The 18,173-nt window shown below is 34.8% G+C and overlaps 1 protein-coding gene across 2 annotated transcripts in view; it reads right to left on the bottom strand.

Moving 5' to 3' along the window:
• Positions 1-14,460, bottom strand: part of TENM3 (teneurin transmembrane protein 3) — a 756,540-nt gene extending 742,080 nt beyond the window's left edge. For both annotated transcript variants that reach the window (XM_053703859.1, XM_053703860.1), the window contains exon 1: positions 14,175-14,460. The gene's annotated coding sequence lies outside the window, so the exon portion shown is untranslated. The remainder of the gene's footprint in view (positions 1-14,174) is intronic.
• Between the last annotated feature and the right edge of the window lie 3,713 nt (positions 14,461-18,173).

The following is an 18,173-nucleotide window of genomic DNA, read 5'->3' as shown; positions in this document are numbered from 1 at the left end:
AAGGCTCCAAAAGGCTCCACAACTTGCTGCAAATGGCTCCAAAAGGCTCAGCAACTTGCTGCAAAAAAAATTTGTAAAACGAAACACGGTTTCCCATAGGAATGCATTGAAAACCAATTAATTCGTTCGTATTGCGAAAAAAATTCGTAAACCGAGGCATTTTTTTCCCAGAATTTTCATTCGTAAACCGAAATTTCATCTACCGAGTCGTTCGTTAACCGAGGTCCCACTGTATATATATACATATACACACACATACAGTGTGTATATATATATATATATATATATATATATATATATATATATATATATTAATTTTTTTTTATTTATTTTTTTATTAATGCCCCTCTACCTTTGGACATTCGACACAGCTCTTGTAAATGAAAAGGGTTAAACAATTTTCGAAAACACAAAGAGCATAATTTCTTTTCAAAGCTAAAATTGAAGTCGGCAGGTCTCTTCTCCTAATTGCTTAATAACAATTTAAAAAGTAGCAGTAACAGCAGCTCTACTGCAAGGAAACCAAAACATTATCATTAAACGAGTCTTAAAAGCAGCTATGGAATGGTCAGCCAGCTGCATTTTTAATGAGAAGACAAATCTGCCCCTATCAATCAACACACAGTATAAACCAGCAACCAGAAATGCTTAGAATCTTACAAGGAAGGTAGCTTTCATTGCCTGGGAACTAGATGGACTTTAAATTAAAGAAAAAAAAAAAAGAAAAAGAAAAAACAGTATTAAAATACTGTAAGATGGGTTCTCTGATGAAAATTCCTTAGATATGTTTGCTGCACATGACATGTGTACAAATATATAAATACATGTGTTATTGGCACATGCGCACCCAGAATGTGCTTGAGAGACAGATTAGGACAGCACCAACATACATGGTAATCAGTGACTACATATGCTGCAAAACTGCCATTGTTGTGATTCAGATAGAATGTGGAATTTTAAACAACTTTCCAATTTACTTCTAATTAGTAATTTATTTAGTTCTCTTGGTATCCTTTGGTAAAGAGTAAATCTAGGCATGTGCACGACTCTTTAGTGCACTTACGGCTAAGATTACGAGTTTTGCGTTATGGTGAAAAAGCAGCGTTATCAGGTTATAATGCTGCTTTTCCACTACCGCTGCTATTACGAGTCTTGCAGGTTTAGGGGCACCGCACACTTTTTTGGCCATAACGCAAATCAACTAACGCAAATTGCGTAAAGTCTTTTTTTTAATGGGATTTCCATAGCGCCGATATTACAAGCTTTTCCTGGGAGGCCAGAAAGTGAGCGGCACACCCTATACCGTCAAGATTCGTAACGCATTCTAAAGTCAGTAGTAGTACAAAACTGTAGCATAAAACTCATAACTAAAGTGCTAAAAAGTACACTAACACCCATAAACTACCTACTAACCCCTAAACTTAGGCCCTCCTGCATCGCAAACACCAAAATAAAATTATTAACCCCTAATTTGCCGCCCCGGACATCGCAGCCACTATAATAAACATATTAACCCCTAAACCGCCATACTCCCGCATCGCAAACACTAGTTAAATATTATTAACCCCTAATCTGCCGTCCCTAACATCACCGCCACCTATCTACATTTATTAACTCCTAATCTACCGCCCCCAACGTCACCGCCACTACACTAAATTTATTAACCCCTAAACCTCTAACCCTAACACCCTAAAAGTCTAACCCTAACACCCACTAACTTAAATATAATTAAAATAAATCTAAAGAAAACCTACTATTAATAACTAAATAATTTCTATTTAAAACTAAAAATACTTACCTGTAAAATATATTATTTTGGGAGGGCTTTTTTATTTTGATAGGGCTATTAGATTAGGTGTAATTAGTTTAAATATCTTGTAATTTGTTTTTTATTTTGTGTAATTTTTTTTTTTTTTTTGTAATTTAGGTAATTGTATTCAATTTAGTTAATTGTATTTAATTTAGGTAATTTGTTTAATTGTAGTGTAAGGTTAGTGTAAGACAGGTTAGGTTTTAATTTTAGCTAGGTAGTTAGTAAATAGTTAATAACTATGTAGTAACTATTCTACCTAGTTAAAATAAATACAAACCTGCCTGTAAAATAAAAATAAACCCTAAGCTAGCTACAATGTAACTATTAGTTATATTGCAGCTAGCTTAGGGTTTATTTTAAAGGTAAGTATTTAGTTTTATATAGGAATTATTTAGTTATTAATAGTAGGTTTTATTTATATGTATTTTAATTATATTTAAGTTAGGGGTGTTAGGGTTAGACTTAGGTTTAGGGGTTAATAACTTTAGTAAAGTGGTGGCGACGTTGGGGGCGGCAGATTAGGGGTTAATAAATGTAGGTAGGTGGCGGCGTAGGGGTGGCAGATTAGGGGTTAATAATGTTTAACTAATGTTTGTGGTGCTGGAGTGAGGCGGTTTAGTGGTTAATATGTTTATTATAGTGGCGGCGATATCCAGAGCGGCAGATTAGGGGTTAATAAGTATACTGTAGATGTCGGGGGCAACAGATTAGGGGTTAATAAATGTAAGATTAAGGGTGTTTAGACTCAGGTTCATGTTAGGGTGTTAGGTGTAAAGATAAATTTTGTTTTCCCATAGGAATCAATGGGGCTGCGTTACGGAGCTTTAAGCCGCTTTATTGCAGGTGTTAGGCTTTTTTTCAGCCGGCTCTCCCCATTGATGTCTATGGGGAAATTGTGCACAAGCACGTACAACCAGGTCACCGCTGACTTAAGCGGTGCTGGTATTGGAATGTGGTATGGAGCACAAGTTTTCTCTACGCACACTTCTTGTCTTAACGCCGGGTTTATAAAAACCTGTAATACCAACGCTGTAAGTAAGTGAGAGGTGACAATAACGTGCGAGTGAACACCGCACCTCTCATAACGCAAAACTCGTAATCTAGCCGTATGTTAGCAGTGTTTTGCAACAATGTATTATACTGCTACAAATAATGTTGCAAAACACTGCTGCCATAGAATATTATAGATGCATACACACTCCTGATATCTTATGACCTGCCTAGATTTACTCTTCAACACAAGATACCAAGGGAAGCAATTTTGATAATAGAAGTAAACTGGAAGTTGTTTTACCTCTCATAATCTATCGAAATCTTGAAAGTTTATTTTAATTTAATACACACACACACACACACACATATACACACACACAGTGTCAGATGTGCCTTCAGGAAGAGTAAAGGTTCAAAAGGACAAAAACATCTTGCTTTTGTGAGAAAAACAAAATTGTGCTTGTCTCCACTTTTCTAAGAATGGCCAAAACGCAGTTTTGTAACCTACATTTTCACAGTGCTGCATTTTAAAACCCTAAGTTACAGATTTTTTTTAAAAATGTTTGCCTTTCTAGAGAGACTGGAACAAAAAAGCAAGGGGTATAAAATCCCTTAAACAGTTGCATTATCTGTTCACCTTATAATTAAATAAAGCAACTTCGTTTTACATAATTAAAAGCTGTTAAAATAAAATAATATAAAAACCTGATGACCCTTTTTCCAAAAAAAATAAAAATAATGAAATGAACAGATAAATAAAAATGACATACACCTCATGTTTATCTGTTTAGAAAATAAAAATAGTTTCTTTGAATTTACCTCTCATATGTGACTAACAAATCGATATCTAGGCATGAACACTGCAATGTGTTGCAATTAGTTTGGTATCTCTCATATTTTTCCACCTTACTTTTGCTTAATAAGATAATGCACACAGCTACTTACTTCTCTCCAACATCGACCTTATCACAAAAAAGAAATAGCCTTGTTTAAGTACACTGGCCTTTAAGCATTTCCCTAAACAAAGCTTTACTTAATTAAGACGACGTACTGCCCCCTGCTATCATGGGAATCGAAACTTTCAAGCGCTTAAACAGCTGTCTCCTTAGCAATTGCACATTTTTTTAACCAATGAGTAAAATTAAACAAGTGTTTAATAATTACATAAGGTTAACAAATGTTAACTTTGTTAAAGGTAGCAATGTGGAAAAGGGGTTTCGGGCTACAATTTCAAGCTCTCTCAATAACTGCTTACATTTTTTTTAGGAATTAACCAATTTGGTGTTCAAGGGAGGATGACAAGTGTACTACCTCTGAATGAAGACAAATTTAGTGCAGTAATTGTTTTTTTCAGGGTAATATTCCGTTAAAGCATTTAACATTAAACAAAATTACATTTATACTGATATTCTAAAGCAAGTAATACGTGCGCTGACGTGATTTTTGTACTACTGACCCTAGCAAGAAAGTAGTGGCCATTGGAAAATCATTTCCTGCTCATGATCTGCAATGTTTGTGGGGTTAAACATACAGATAGCGAAGATCAGAAGATCTAAATTAGAACATGGCATTTATATAGAGAATGCCCCTTTGTTGTCACAGGTGGTACTAAAAAAGACTGTTAAAGGGATAGTCTAGTCAAAATTAAACTTTCATGATTCAGACAGAGCATGCAATTCTAAGCAACTTTCTAATTTACTCCTATTATCAATTATTATTTGTTCTCTTGATATCTTTATTTGAATGTAAGCTTAGGAGCTGTCCCATGTTTGGTTCAGCACCTCAGAAAGTGCCAACAAGGTACTGAACAAAAAATGGGCCGGCTCCTATGCTTACATTCTTGCTTTTTCAAATAAAGATATCAAGAGAATGAAGAAAATTGATAATATGAGAAAATTAGAAAGTTGCATGCTCTATCTGAATCAAGAAAGTTTAATTTTGACCTGAGTATTCCTTTAATGCCTATCCAGCCATCACTATAAAATAAGATGCTATACATTTTAGGGACGATTTGAGGTGACTTTTGGAAATCAATCACAGCAATTTAATTTAGTCCAATTACAAAATATTATTACAATCTATTCAGTCTATGGCAGCCAGGTAGCCTCTCCCTAGAGCTGAGCTTGTCCTGTAGATAATTGTATACATAGTGGAAAGGCTTATAGCTATCATCAGAGGTCAGGCCTATGAAAGCACAATCATTATTAAATCAGTCACTGACAAGGCTAAATAATGTGCATAGGCCAAACAAAGCACCATGGGAAACTATTTCAATAACATAATTAAGAACCAGTAAGCTATATAGCTCCTTCAATGCCAACTCAGATTTTAGACCTTTCAAATGGAAGAAACTTGATCTCATTATGTCCTACAGACTATAAGCTACACCTACTAAAAAAAATATATTCTTCCATGAAAAGAAACCTCTCCACATACTAAGTCACCCTTTTTCTACAAAATGAAACAAGGGATAGCATTGAAAAAATAAATGTTCTATAGAAATAAAAATAATACATTATACTGTAAAATTATATATCCTTTTAAACCAAAACTATAATGGAATAGGAGGGCACTACAACTTCTTGAAGAAACTTCACACAGAGAGCCCAATGATCAAAAACGCACTGGCATGGAAAGAAATCACATACAATCTTTGGGGATTAATGCTAAAATATGCCTTTTTAAAATTCTTTAAAGGGACAGTCTACTCCAGAATTCTTATTGTCTAAAAAGATAGCCAAATCCCTATATTATCCATTCCCCAGTTTTGCATAAACAACACTAAATTATTATATTAATATACTTTTTACCTCTGTGATTAACTTGTATCTACGCCTCTGCAGATTGCTTCCTTATCTCAGATCTTTTGACAGACTTCCATTTTAGGCAATAAATGTGCTTACCCAAATAACTCCACGTGCATAAGCACAACGTTATCTATATGGCTCACATGAATTAATGCCCTCTAGCAGTGAAAAACTGTCAAATGCATTCTGATAAGAGGCAGTCTTCAGGGCTTAGAAATTGGCATTTGAGCCTACCTAGATTTAGCTTTTAACTAAGAATATCAAGAGAACAAAGAAAATTTGATGATAAAAGTAAATTGGAAAGTTGATTAAGCCTTTCAGTGCTAACGACGGCTCTGAGCCGTCGCAGAGTTTCCCACTCAGGTGCTAACGACGGCTCAGTGCCGTCGCTAGCACTCTCCCACCTTGAGGGAGATCTGGGGGCTCCCACCCACTCCTACCTCGACGATCGGGCCTGTACAGTGACAGGCATCACCGGGGCTTCAGGTTTTGCTTGATGACGTCACTGCGCAACTTTATTAACAAATTACAATGACAAGAATAGGGAAAGGGGGCATACTGCTTAGAAGCCTGTATCTCAGGCATCTAAGCAGCTACAGACCCCCCCAAGACCTACTTTTAGAAAGGTAATCGCCTAACCTTTCCAACAGTATAAGTCTTGGGGATCTAAAAAAAATAAAAAATAATAATATTTAAAAAAAATAAAAAACCCTCAAATCAGCTTAGCACCCAGGTGGGAAAGTGCTTAGCACTCAACGGGTTAAAATTGCATGCCCTATGTGAATCATAAAAGTTTAATTTTGACTAGACTGTCCCTTTAAAGGAACCTCGCAGTACTGACAAGACTTCTTAGATAATCTCCAGACCAGAACGTTTTAGAGAATCAGGCTCACAGCATCAAATGGATGATGTGCATTAATACTCTTTCCAGAACAGTATGCAAAGGGACCTGGACCTAATCCTATGGTCTAAACAATAGCAATAAAAAAATGTTTTTCTATCTTTTCCTTAGAAGAAACTGCTTGAAAACAAATATAAAATGTGATGGGTTAGAGAGTTTACTTTGCAATGTTTGTGTCATCTGTTATTTATATGGCTCAGAGAATCAGTTAGCAATCCAAGTTCTCTCTCCTCTTGGGACACGTGACCTTTCATAGAGTGAAAGACAATACACCAGAGCAGGATGTTATGAGATCTGGAAATGGAAGTGAAAAGATAAAAAAAAAATAAACAAGGAATCATAATTTGCTACTAGACTGGAATGTATCCTATATTAAGCAATAAAGAGTATTTGCAGCAGACTGATGTTTCATATCAGGCTGTCTGCATCTGTCTTGTGTCACTATCAGCCTGCATTATATCTTCAGCAGAATGAAATGTCCTCGCACTATCTGAGGCCCTGTTTCTCTCTACCTGCTCTTAATTTCATTTAAAAGCAATGATGCACACTTTCCTTATCTCCCATCGCTGGCCCACGATGGAGATATATTTATGTAAAATTTCAATAGCTCTGCATCTCTAAAATGGCAATCACTGCATTTTTTCCCAGAGAATAGTTCTGTAACCTGATCATTCATGCACTATTTGATCAGACCTGCACAACCTCTTATGGAGGATGAATATATATATATATATATATATATATATATATATATATATATATATATATATATATATATAAAATCCTGTGAATTAGGATTATATAAATTAATCTATGTTAATCATACTAGATCAATTAAAGAAAGAAATACAAATAAGTTACTTGTTAAACAGATTAAACCTGTCATTTTCAGTAATGGATTTGTACATTGCAATAAACATACTTTGAGTATAAAACTTTACTGATGTCCAAAATTAATATTTAGGTTCTGCAATTTAACGACATGCAGCATACAAAAATGCTCATACAAAATTTTAATTAAAAAAAATAACATGATGCATACCCACATATTCATCATTTGGGCTGATAGAGATAACTCCCACATTGTTTGAAAAATACGCTAATTTAAAAAAAGAACACCTACGTTTTTAAAATACATCATGAAAACCCCTGATTTGCATTCAATGTCCCTTTAAGTCACAGTATCTCAAGAATCAATAATACCACGTAAATCAATGTTTCCTCCTCGTTCTTTCAGAGTTGTGTCCTCTCAACCAGCAGAGTAGAGGTAGTTGTCCTTATCAGCCAGTAAGCAGGAAGTACAATACCAATACTGAATTGAAGTATTTGTTTTAATTTCATTTGAAATAATTAGTGATTAACTTTTTTTTTTCAGATAGAGAAATATGTTGACGAGTAAATTCTGCTGTTTCATATGCATTTTTACTTGCAATGATACTATATCATATATTACAAACTAAACTAATTTATGGAAACATCAAAAAATATACAAAAAAGCAGATGAATTTGAAATGATTGATGCTCTACACCTGAAAAGTAGTATCAATAACAGGAATTCAACATGGCGGAAAAAGGGGATATACTAGTATAGCTACAGTCCAACACATTGGCAATTACTTTTTGTATATATAAAATGTTTAGGATAATATTTTCTTTTTTTCAAGAATCTGCATTACTGTGGCAGTAGAATATTTAACTAGCTTTGCAGTTTCAACAATTAATGCTTTCATAAGAGGTTTCCCATTATAAAAATAACGTGTTGGCCACTTGCACTATCAAAATTGCTGTGATCACAGTACCTAGAACAAATAATGTAAAATGCATTAACTCAGCTTCTAAACTGCATACAAAAATGCCCAGCAGGTCAGTCATAGAAACAAGAGGTTTTCTATATTTGGAGACTTTTTTTTTTGTTTTACAGGTTTCCCTCTTTTTTTTCCATTAGTTTGTACAAATTGAACAAATCAACAGTGTCAAAGAGAAGACAAAAAGTTGTTTCTATGGTCTCTCAAAGGAGCTGTTCAAATCCATGGCCGCCTTCCCTCTTTCCTTTCTTTTGGCAAGTTTTTCACACAGAGGAATGTGCTTCTACAGCATTCACAAATGTCTGAGGTTGTTGTTTTTGGCTGATCCAAATTAAAATAATATATATATATACACAAAAAATAAAGGGATAAAAGAACGAAACAAAAAAACTTTTCAGTGCCCCCTCAAGCAAAACAAAGAATGAAATCACTAGCAAAGCAAATAAATTCTTTAAAAACTGTACTAACCTAATTTTCAAAATTGCAAAAATAAAATAAATTTATTTTATTTGAGCATTTTTTTGTTGTGTGTTTAACTCCTGCTTGGGAATTAACTATATATTCAAATTCAACCACATATATATCCTCCCATCGCACTCCTTTTGCAAGGGTTAACCAAGAAACTGATTTTATTACAAATTTACAGCTTTAATGAAGCAGACCCTTTATTTACCAATAATACATTTTAAGACCTGCCTCATCTCTGACAGCCAAAGGGCTAAACTATTCAAATACAGTCACTTGAAACACATGGAAATCATGGAATAATTTGTAATAACTTGCTTTACCATGAATCACAGCATCCAGACTATGTCATATATTCAGGTATACCCAAAAAACTATCAGCAAAGAAAAACAAAAATGACATTTTTTTGAAATGTGTGTTTAATAAATACATTTTGTATAATTAATCTAAGTCTAGAATTATCCAAAACCCATATGCTTGATTAAAAACATTTATGAGATACATAAGCAAGCAGTTGCCGTCTAAATTTTTCACTCTTGCACAAAAACCCCCCACAGAAATAGGATTTTGCACCAGTGAGGAGAAAAAAAAATATAGAAGAAAAAAACACAAATCACACAATTAAATCATTGCTGATGTCATTTTAATTACTATTAGCCACATGTGACATTTATGCAGCAAATCAGACAACCCTGTTAAACGTTTGCCACATGTGCTGTAGTCAAAGCCAAGAGAATTATGGACACATTTATTAAGGGACATGTCAACAACAACTACGGTATGCAAGGGGTTTTTACATCTGTAATTTTATGAGCAGAAGTAGGAGGAATAATTTAACCAGCAGTACAACTATATAAGGTGCTTTAGTTAATACAGCTTGAGTAAGGGTTTGACGTATGTTTAATTTGTCAAATATATCATTCTCATGTCTGCATAGAAAAGAAAAACAGATACAGGGCCATTTTGCATGTACAGAATTTAGGGTAGGCAATACAGAGTTGTTCCTTACCCAAGTTTTTGTAATAATGGTTAATATACTGATAGGTCTAGATACAACTCACTTATGAGTTTCCCAACATAACCACTATGCAATAAATGTAATAGCAGACCTAAGCATACACTAATAAATGTAAATCCTTTAGTTTGTTTCCACCATGTCTGGAAGGAAGCTGTTCCATGTATCTATTACTTTTATGGGAGAGTAACTGCACATTTTCTGTGAATGGCTCTCTTTTGAAAAATCTTGTTTTCAACTATTTCTTAAGCCCTTTTGGGGGGGGGGGGGGGGGTTGGCAAAGTCATGTTCAGTAGACATACATTTTTTTTTGTTCTTTTCTGCTCCCTAAAAAAATAAACTCTCTGGCTCCTAAATTTGATAGAAATGTGTCAACCCCTTGGTTTATAGATCTCGATTTATAGCTCTTGAAATTGTATTTTTTTATTTTTTTTGTAGTTTTTTAATTTGAAACGTAAAAGATAATTTAACCGTCCTTACCACTAGATGGGGCTATAAATTGTACAACAAGAAGGGTTAACATAGATGTTAATAATGAACAAGATTATTATTATTATCATCATCATCAGGTATTTGTAGAGCGCCAACAGTTCTGCAGCGCTATGAACATTATCTCTGTAACATGTTAGTTGCTTTCACATCTTTACTTCAAAGTGTGTGCAGCCTATTCAGTTTTTACTTTGCTTTAACTTTATATACTCTGTTTAACTCCCTACACTCATTCTAAATGTAATTGTTGTTTATTGCTGAAGAATAGTCCAAGTTGTGGTTGGAGTAAAGAAAAAAAGAGGTTATTTAATCAATGGCATACATTAAAACCAACATTTATACACCTCTAGGGTACCTTTGCCACATAATGTGTGTGATTATATATATATATATATATATATATATATATATATATATATATATATATATATATATATATATATATATATATATATATATATATATATATATATATATATATATATATACAGGCAGTCCCCGGGTTTGTTCTTAAGTTGAATTTGTATGTAAGTTGGAACAGGCACTTTTTTTAGGTGAAACTCTAGCCAAACATTTTTTTTTTGTTTTGGATAGCATAGGATAAAGTTTGTTTTACTATCTGTGCCCCTGTTCAGAAAATTTCACATCACTTTCTGTCCTTTCTCTTTCTCTGTATGTAAGTACGAGTTGTACTTAAGTCGGATGTCTGTAATCCGAGGACTGCCTGTATATATATATATATATATATATATATATATATATATATATATATATATATATATATATATATATATATATATATATATATATATATATATATATATATATATATATATACACACATACACATATATATATACACAGAAGTTATTACCTGTAAGGCTCCATATACATGAATTCCAGCCAAATAGGGGCCTAACTGCATATGAAGCAAATTAATTATGTAAAATCATCACTCTTTAACCGTGTTTGTGCCTTGTAACTCACTGTAACAAGTATTATTTCATCTTTATTCCGCTGTCCTGTGACTTCTGTAGAAGATCATTACATTTTGGCTGGACACTGCTGCTGGCAGGCTAACTGCAAGTTTAACCTTCCAAGTTCTAAAAAAGCCTAATTTCATGACATGCAACGGCTGCTGTTTTGTAACTGAATAAAGTATGAAAGCAACAAGTTTGCTGTTTGGACCTCACAATGTTGTTAGCCTCTTGTGTACTATGTACGCCCTATTGCTCCATTGTGATTTTATCCAAACAGCACTTAAAAGGACGTTGTTTTTAAAAGGATTTATTCTGGATTTTTAGATCAGTATCTGTACACTACATATTCTTCTTTATAATAGTGTCTATTACATACACTTATATGAAAATTGGTGTACTGCCCCTTAAAAAGTACATTACACACTTCTTGCTTTTGTGTAAAATTTGTGTTTGTCCCATGCTCCCTGGATAGGCCAAGCAGCAAATCAGCTACAGATGGTTTAGGCAATTTGCAGCATTTACAAAACCAAGGTTATATATTTTGTTTTTCCCTTATCTTGGAAGCGTGGAACAAAGTACAATTTTTACACACAAAATACTAAATGATAGCAATCAAAGCAAATGCAAACTGAAACTCAGCAACAACACAAAGTACACACAGCCTATAATTATTTGAATGGACAAAAGTTTACAGCTCTAATGTATAGCCAGAGGTCTGAAGAAGCTTGACCTATACTGAACCGCAGTAAGATCATACCTCACAATGTGTTAAAGCTGCAACGCATTGTGAGCCAAGGATTATCTGAAAGTCAATGAGTTAAATATGTTGGTCTCTTATGAGTCATACTATACTATACTATAAAATAAACCGCTATACACATCAGGTCACACTTCGTCAAGGATCTCAGTGCAGAATATCAGATGTTCACAGGTATTTTAAATCATACGCATAAGATTTCCCCCCCTTTCTGTTAAACATTACATCCCCAATAGGAATGCAAACCTTCAGATCAACAGCCATCCAAGACTTACAATAATCCTACCAGCAAGTCTGGCTAAATCATTCTGCAGATCTGCAGCATCTTTCAGAAACATTAATCAATTTCACTCTCCGGAAAAGCATAACCACAAAGTTAAAATGCCCAGAACTTCATAGGTAGCATTGCTTTATACTACTCTATAGATGAGGGGTGGGGGTGTATACATTATTCTTCACATTTTATGCCCTTCTCTATAAAACTGTGTAATTGCTATGCTTAGTAACACCTTCACTGCCACAAATCTCTACACGCTAGCATGCATTATTAAAAAGGGATAACCGTCTGCCAAGAAAATATACACAGCTATTGTTCTTTTAACAGACAAACGATTACTGAAAAAGGTTTTCTTAATAGCACAAGTGTTTTAGCTGCTTATTTAGTATGTGTGAACCTTACAGTTTAATCATTCACTTGTGCACAAAAATCATTTAGTGTTTACATCTGTTAGAGAGAAGAAAAAAAAAACTTTTTTTTTTTAAATGTCATGGACTATTTTATTTAGGATATTTTTCCTTGTCCTTCACTATCAGCCTGTTTTTTTATCGACAAAGCTATGTGTACACATGTGGGGAATTACTCTGTCTTTGTCTGCAAGATTTGATAGCAGTGCACTTACTCTACGAGGAATGTAAAATGCCTGCATGGAGATTCACACCATTTTTAAACCATGCCCAGAGGGAAGGAAAACACAGAGTTAATAAAGAGCAGACGAGGTAAGGGAAGTAAAAAAAAAAAAAAGACTAAAAAAAAAAAAAAAAAAATAACCCACAAACTTTATCTTTTATTTTTTTAAATAATAGTAAAATATGTTGCATTCATTTTACATAGTTTTGCATTTATGTTTGTGTATATGTAGTATGTTCTACTTTTGTTATTTTTTATATATATTTACACACATACACAAAATATACACACAGATCTTCTGTGCAGAAACAACACACTAAAAGTCTATTCATACACTTGTGAAAATTCATTAATGTTTATGCATTCTCTAAATGAAGCTGACAATGTAATGTTTATTTTTATCTCAAGCTGCATTTATGTAGAGCTTATCAGGTTAAATTAATAATTGTCAAACACGTCTCTGCCTGGCTTGAAGCTCAATTTTAAAGTTTGGAGAACAAAAGGTTTATTTTAAGAATGAAAACCTTGGCTCGCACAACTCCAGACGTGAATCTGCTTTCAATTACACAAAGTATTTCCACTCCAGCGCAAGGGGATCAAATCTTCAACTGCACACAATCTCCAAGCGATGAATCTGATTATATTAAGAACCCCCAAATTACTTTGTGCCACAGTGTATTCTGCACATACTGTCAATTAGACTCCCATACTGAAAATGTGCAAACAACTAGGTGTTTATTCCACAGACACTATCACAGGCATCCTGCTATATTACCTGATGCATTCACTACTCCTATTAGGTTTCAAGACAACTAAACTAGAATATCCAGCAGGAATGCATGCACAATACATTGTTATAGATATATATAGATAGATAGATATATAGATAGATATATATATATATATATATCATAAGACATAGTTAAGAGTGAGAGATTGCAAGTAAAGGATGGAATAACAAGGGCAGCAGCTGCTGCAGTCCTATGCTTTGACTGCTTGTAGACTGATTGATAGCTCTAATGCAAAGGCATGCTGTGCAAGCCCCTATACCTTCTGTACATAGTGTGCAATACAGTCTCTTAAATCTGCCCAAGCTGTAACAAAGAAAGGAAGCTTTGCAGGACAACCTGAGATCCACGAATATCCCAAGAATTTACTCCCAGCTGTTACAATGAGCAGTTCTTTCTCCCAGAACATCAGGCAAGCAAGGCAATATACACAGAAATAAAATCATGTTTTACCTCTCCGGAATTCTTCTGTGTGTTCCCTTCAAGGGTTAAAAAGCCAGCTCATTTCAGTTGCTAATGGTGCTTGTGTTCAGCCACAGCGAAGCCTCCTCCCATTCCAGCAGCAGCAGCACAGTGGGCAGAGGATGGAGATGTGCTCACATGCACACTGGAGCTGGCTCGCACAAGGCTGCACCTTCCCTGCTGCTGCTGCTGCTGCTCCTTGCCTGTGTGTGTGAGGGGCCGTCTCAGAGCTCAGCCAGAGCAAGTTGAATCAGTGTATAATGTATCACGTTACAGAGCCTTGGTTTCTCTTCCAGTACTGAGCGGCAATCAGACATGATAGGCTGAGGCTCCTCTGTTTACACCCAGGCAGAAGGAGGGGCGCAGCTCCACTACTATTAACTCTTAGCAGCGCCTACCTTTGCAAATTAACCTGTAATCCAGCGGTTCACAACCTGTAATGCTTTGTCACTATCCCGAGTGACGTGCTTTTGAAATTCACGTGACCCCCTTTTTTTTTGTTGTTGCTGAGGAGTGTGTCGTTTTACACAATCCTGATCGATTCAACCGAATACCTTTACGTTTTTTTTGTTTTCACAATAAATAAATGTCTAATACGTCCTGCACGTTAGTATTGTAATTTAATAACATCCGACTAAAAATAGAGTGACTGTGAACCACATAAATACATATTCAGAAATACACAAATGTGTCTGTTAGTGACCCTGCATGTTACTAATAAGAAACGAGATAATTTCTCAATATGAGCACGTATGGCCGGCCTATACAATAATAACGTTTTAAATGTCATGATATGGAGGTTGTTTCTTCTAGAAATGAGGTACCACAATTGAGATAGAATTTAAAAAACAAAACAGTGTTTCTGGAGTGTCCAACGTTTTGAGGAGGGGCCACATATGATTAAAGGGACACTAAACCCAAAAATGTTCTTACATGATTCAAGTAGAGAATACAATTTTAAACAACATTCCAATTTACTAGTGTTATCTAATTTGCTTCATTCCTTAGATATCCTTTGTTGAAGAAATAGCAATGCACATGTGTGAGCCAATCACACAAGGCATCTATTTGCAGCAATCAATCAGCAGCTACTAAGCCTATCTAGATATGCTTTTCAGCAAAGTATGTCAAAAGAATTGAGCAAAGTATATCAAAATAATTGAGCAAATTAGATAATAGAAGTAAATTAGAAAGTTGTTTAAAATTGTATGCTCTTTCTAAATCATGAAAGAAAAATTGTGGGTTTTATGTCCATTTAAGTTTTTTTTTATTATTATTATTATTAGGAGAGCCACTGACCAAATTTCACAAATTCTATTAACTTGAAACACAAATGTATGCAATAACTTTATATAAACACCTTCTAAATTAGCTTTGACGTCATTAGGTATTGACCACAGTGTGTCCTGCACAATAATACATATTTTCTTGTCAAGGTGATGTGCTGTTTGTAATTATTATACAGACCCCTGCACACATACAGGGTCCCCTCCTGAGAGCACCTGCATTTTCTTAGTACACATCTGTTGCTTAAAGAGGAATATTATAAAACACATACTATTTATTGGAGAGCTACATTGTGGCCCCCAGGGCCTTAGGTTGGCGAAGCCCAGCTAAATGGTAAAATCTGGTTACAATATTAATTAATGTTAATAAAATGGTAAAATATGTTTACAATATGAATTGTTCTTAATTTATGCTGGTAATTTTTTTTCTTTTCTTTTAAAGGTGTCAACAGTTGCTGTTTGCCATTTGAGTATTAAAGGGGCTGTTGTAAAGTCAAAATGAAACTATCATGATTCAGGTAGAAGATGCAATTGTAAACAACTATATAATTTATTTCTATCATCAAATCTACCTTGTACTTTTGGTATCCTCTGTTGAAGAGTAGGCTCATGTGCAGCAATGCACTACTGGGAGCTAGAAAAACATATTTGGCGAGTCAGTGACAAGAGGCACATATATGCAGCCACCAATCAGCAGCTAGCCCCCAGTAGGGTATTGCTGCTCCTGAGCCTGCCTATGTGTGTTTTGCAAGTCCCATCTTTGTTTTCATAATATCAGTGGTGTACTTGGCTGGGGGGCACAGTAACGATTACCCCCAAGGCCTCCATTGGTGTTTATTCGGGTGCAGTGGCCATCAAACTGTTTTTTTTTCACAAGGGTGCCCATGAAATGTATATGGAGTGGACAATAAATCACCATCATTTTTTTTATTTAGATTAGGATGGGCACTTCGTAAAAGACAAACAAATGTCCTTTTCAGGGCAATGGGTAGTTTAGGTTTTTTAGTGTTAGGTTCTTTTATGTTGGGGGGTTTGGTAGGTGAGGGGGTTTATTGTTAGGGGGGACTTGGACTTTTTTCTTCTGCAAAAGAGTTGCTTATCTTGGGGCAATGCCCTGCAAAAAGCCCTTTTAAGGGCTACTGGTAGTTTATTCTTGGATTACGGGGTGTTTTTATTTTGGGGGGCTTTTTTATTTTTCATAGGGATTAGGTATATTTTTTTAAAATTTGATAATTTTGTTTTTTATTTTCTGTAATCTTAGATTTTTTTTAATTTTCTGTAATTGTAGCTTAAAGGGACAGTCTACACCAGAATTTTAATTTTGACTAGACTGTCCCTTTAATTTATACTTAGCTTTTTTATTTTTAAAGTTTTTTATTTTAATAGTAACTTTAGTAATTTGTAATTTAGGTAATTTGGGTTAATTTGGGGGCTTAGTAATTTAATTATTTATTTGCGTTGCGGGCTTTGGCGGTTTAGGGGTTAATACTTTGATAGGTTTATTGCATTGTGGGCTTTGGCGGTTTAGGGGTTAATACGTTATTTTTAGTTGCGGTGTGGGTTTGATGGTGGATATAGGGGTTAATACACTTTATTAGTTATTGCGGTGGGGGATTGCGGTTGACAGGTATATAGATATTGCGCATGCGTTAGGAGTTAGTATATTTTTGCAGGCAGTTTCGGGAGTTACAGTGCTCCCATACTCAGCGCAAGGCTTGCTAAGGCTGTCTTTGTGTGGCGAGGTGAAAATGGAGCAAGATTTCTAAATTTTCGCCATGTAAGTCCTTGCGCTGAATATTGGATACCGATCTGTGACGCCGTCCCATGTTATCTTATAGGAGTAAAAATTGTGGGCAACAGGTGAAATATACGTGCTGCATTTATATATAGCGCTGTATATTGGATACCAAAACCGCGTAAAAACTGGCGTCGCTGGCTTTTGCGGGTGACGCTGCATATGTAATGGGGCCCTCAATTTAAAAGGGTGGTTTACTATACTTGAGTCACTAGGTTGTGCTTGCCCCTGAGCAAAAGATTGCAGTTCCTCCCCTGCCTGATACCCTCTGCTGGAATTTGTGTCACTCTATCCTAAAATCCAGGTTGAGCATCACTCCGTCAGCCTCCCTGTAGTAAAGTATTTGCAATTTATTACATTTTAGGTTAAGCTTGTGTTATAAAAGTGGTTGTCCAGTAAGACAATCAGAGATTATGAGGTCGATCACAATCTTTTAGAAAAGTTTATCTAATGATTTTTCTTCAAAATGCATTTTGTAGCTAATCATCAGATAAGCTTTTTTAATGAATTGTAATTGGGCAGTGATTAGTGAGGACACATATTTCACTGGAAACGTGTGTTGAAAATAGAGAGAATTTACACTAGTGGTAATGTAGCCTTGAATATATCTCAGAGAAGAAATACATAAAGAACAAACTAGTCTGCTCCAAATAAAGCTTTATATAGTGTAGAATCGTACTATATATTGCATTATGACTTAGTTTGGTTAGGTTACTTTATCGATGACTAGGAGACTCTTCAAAGATACTTCTTACACAGAAACAAGTTCCACTCAGTGATTACTTTATTGCCTTGTGATACTTTTAACATATGTTTGTGGATCTATTGTATGTTGTTTTTTCCCATTGATACTATAGTATGAGATTGTAATATAAAATGTTAAATTATGTGAAGTTAAAAAACAACAAC

This window comes from Bombina bombina, chromosome 2, assembly GCF_027579735.1.
Source record: "Bombina bombina isolate aBomBom1 chromosome 2, aBomBom1.pri, whole genome shotgun sequence".
Classification (NCBI taxonomy): domain Eukaryota; kingdom Metazoa; phylum Chordata; class Amphibia; order Anura; family Bombinatoridae; genus Bombina; species Bombina bombina.
This window is presented reverse-complemented; position numbering and strand designations above follow the sequence as displayed.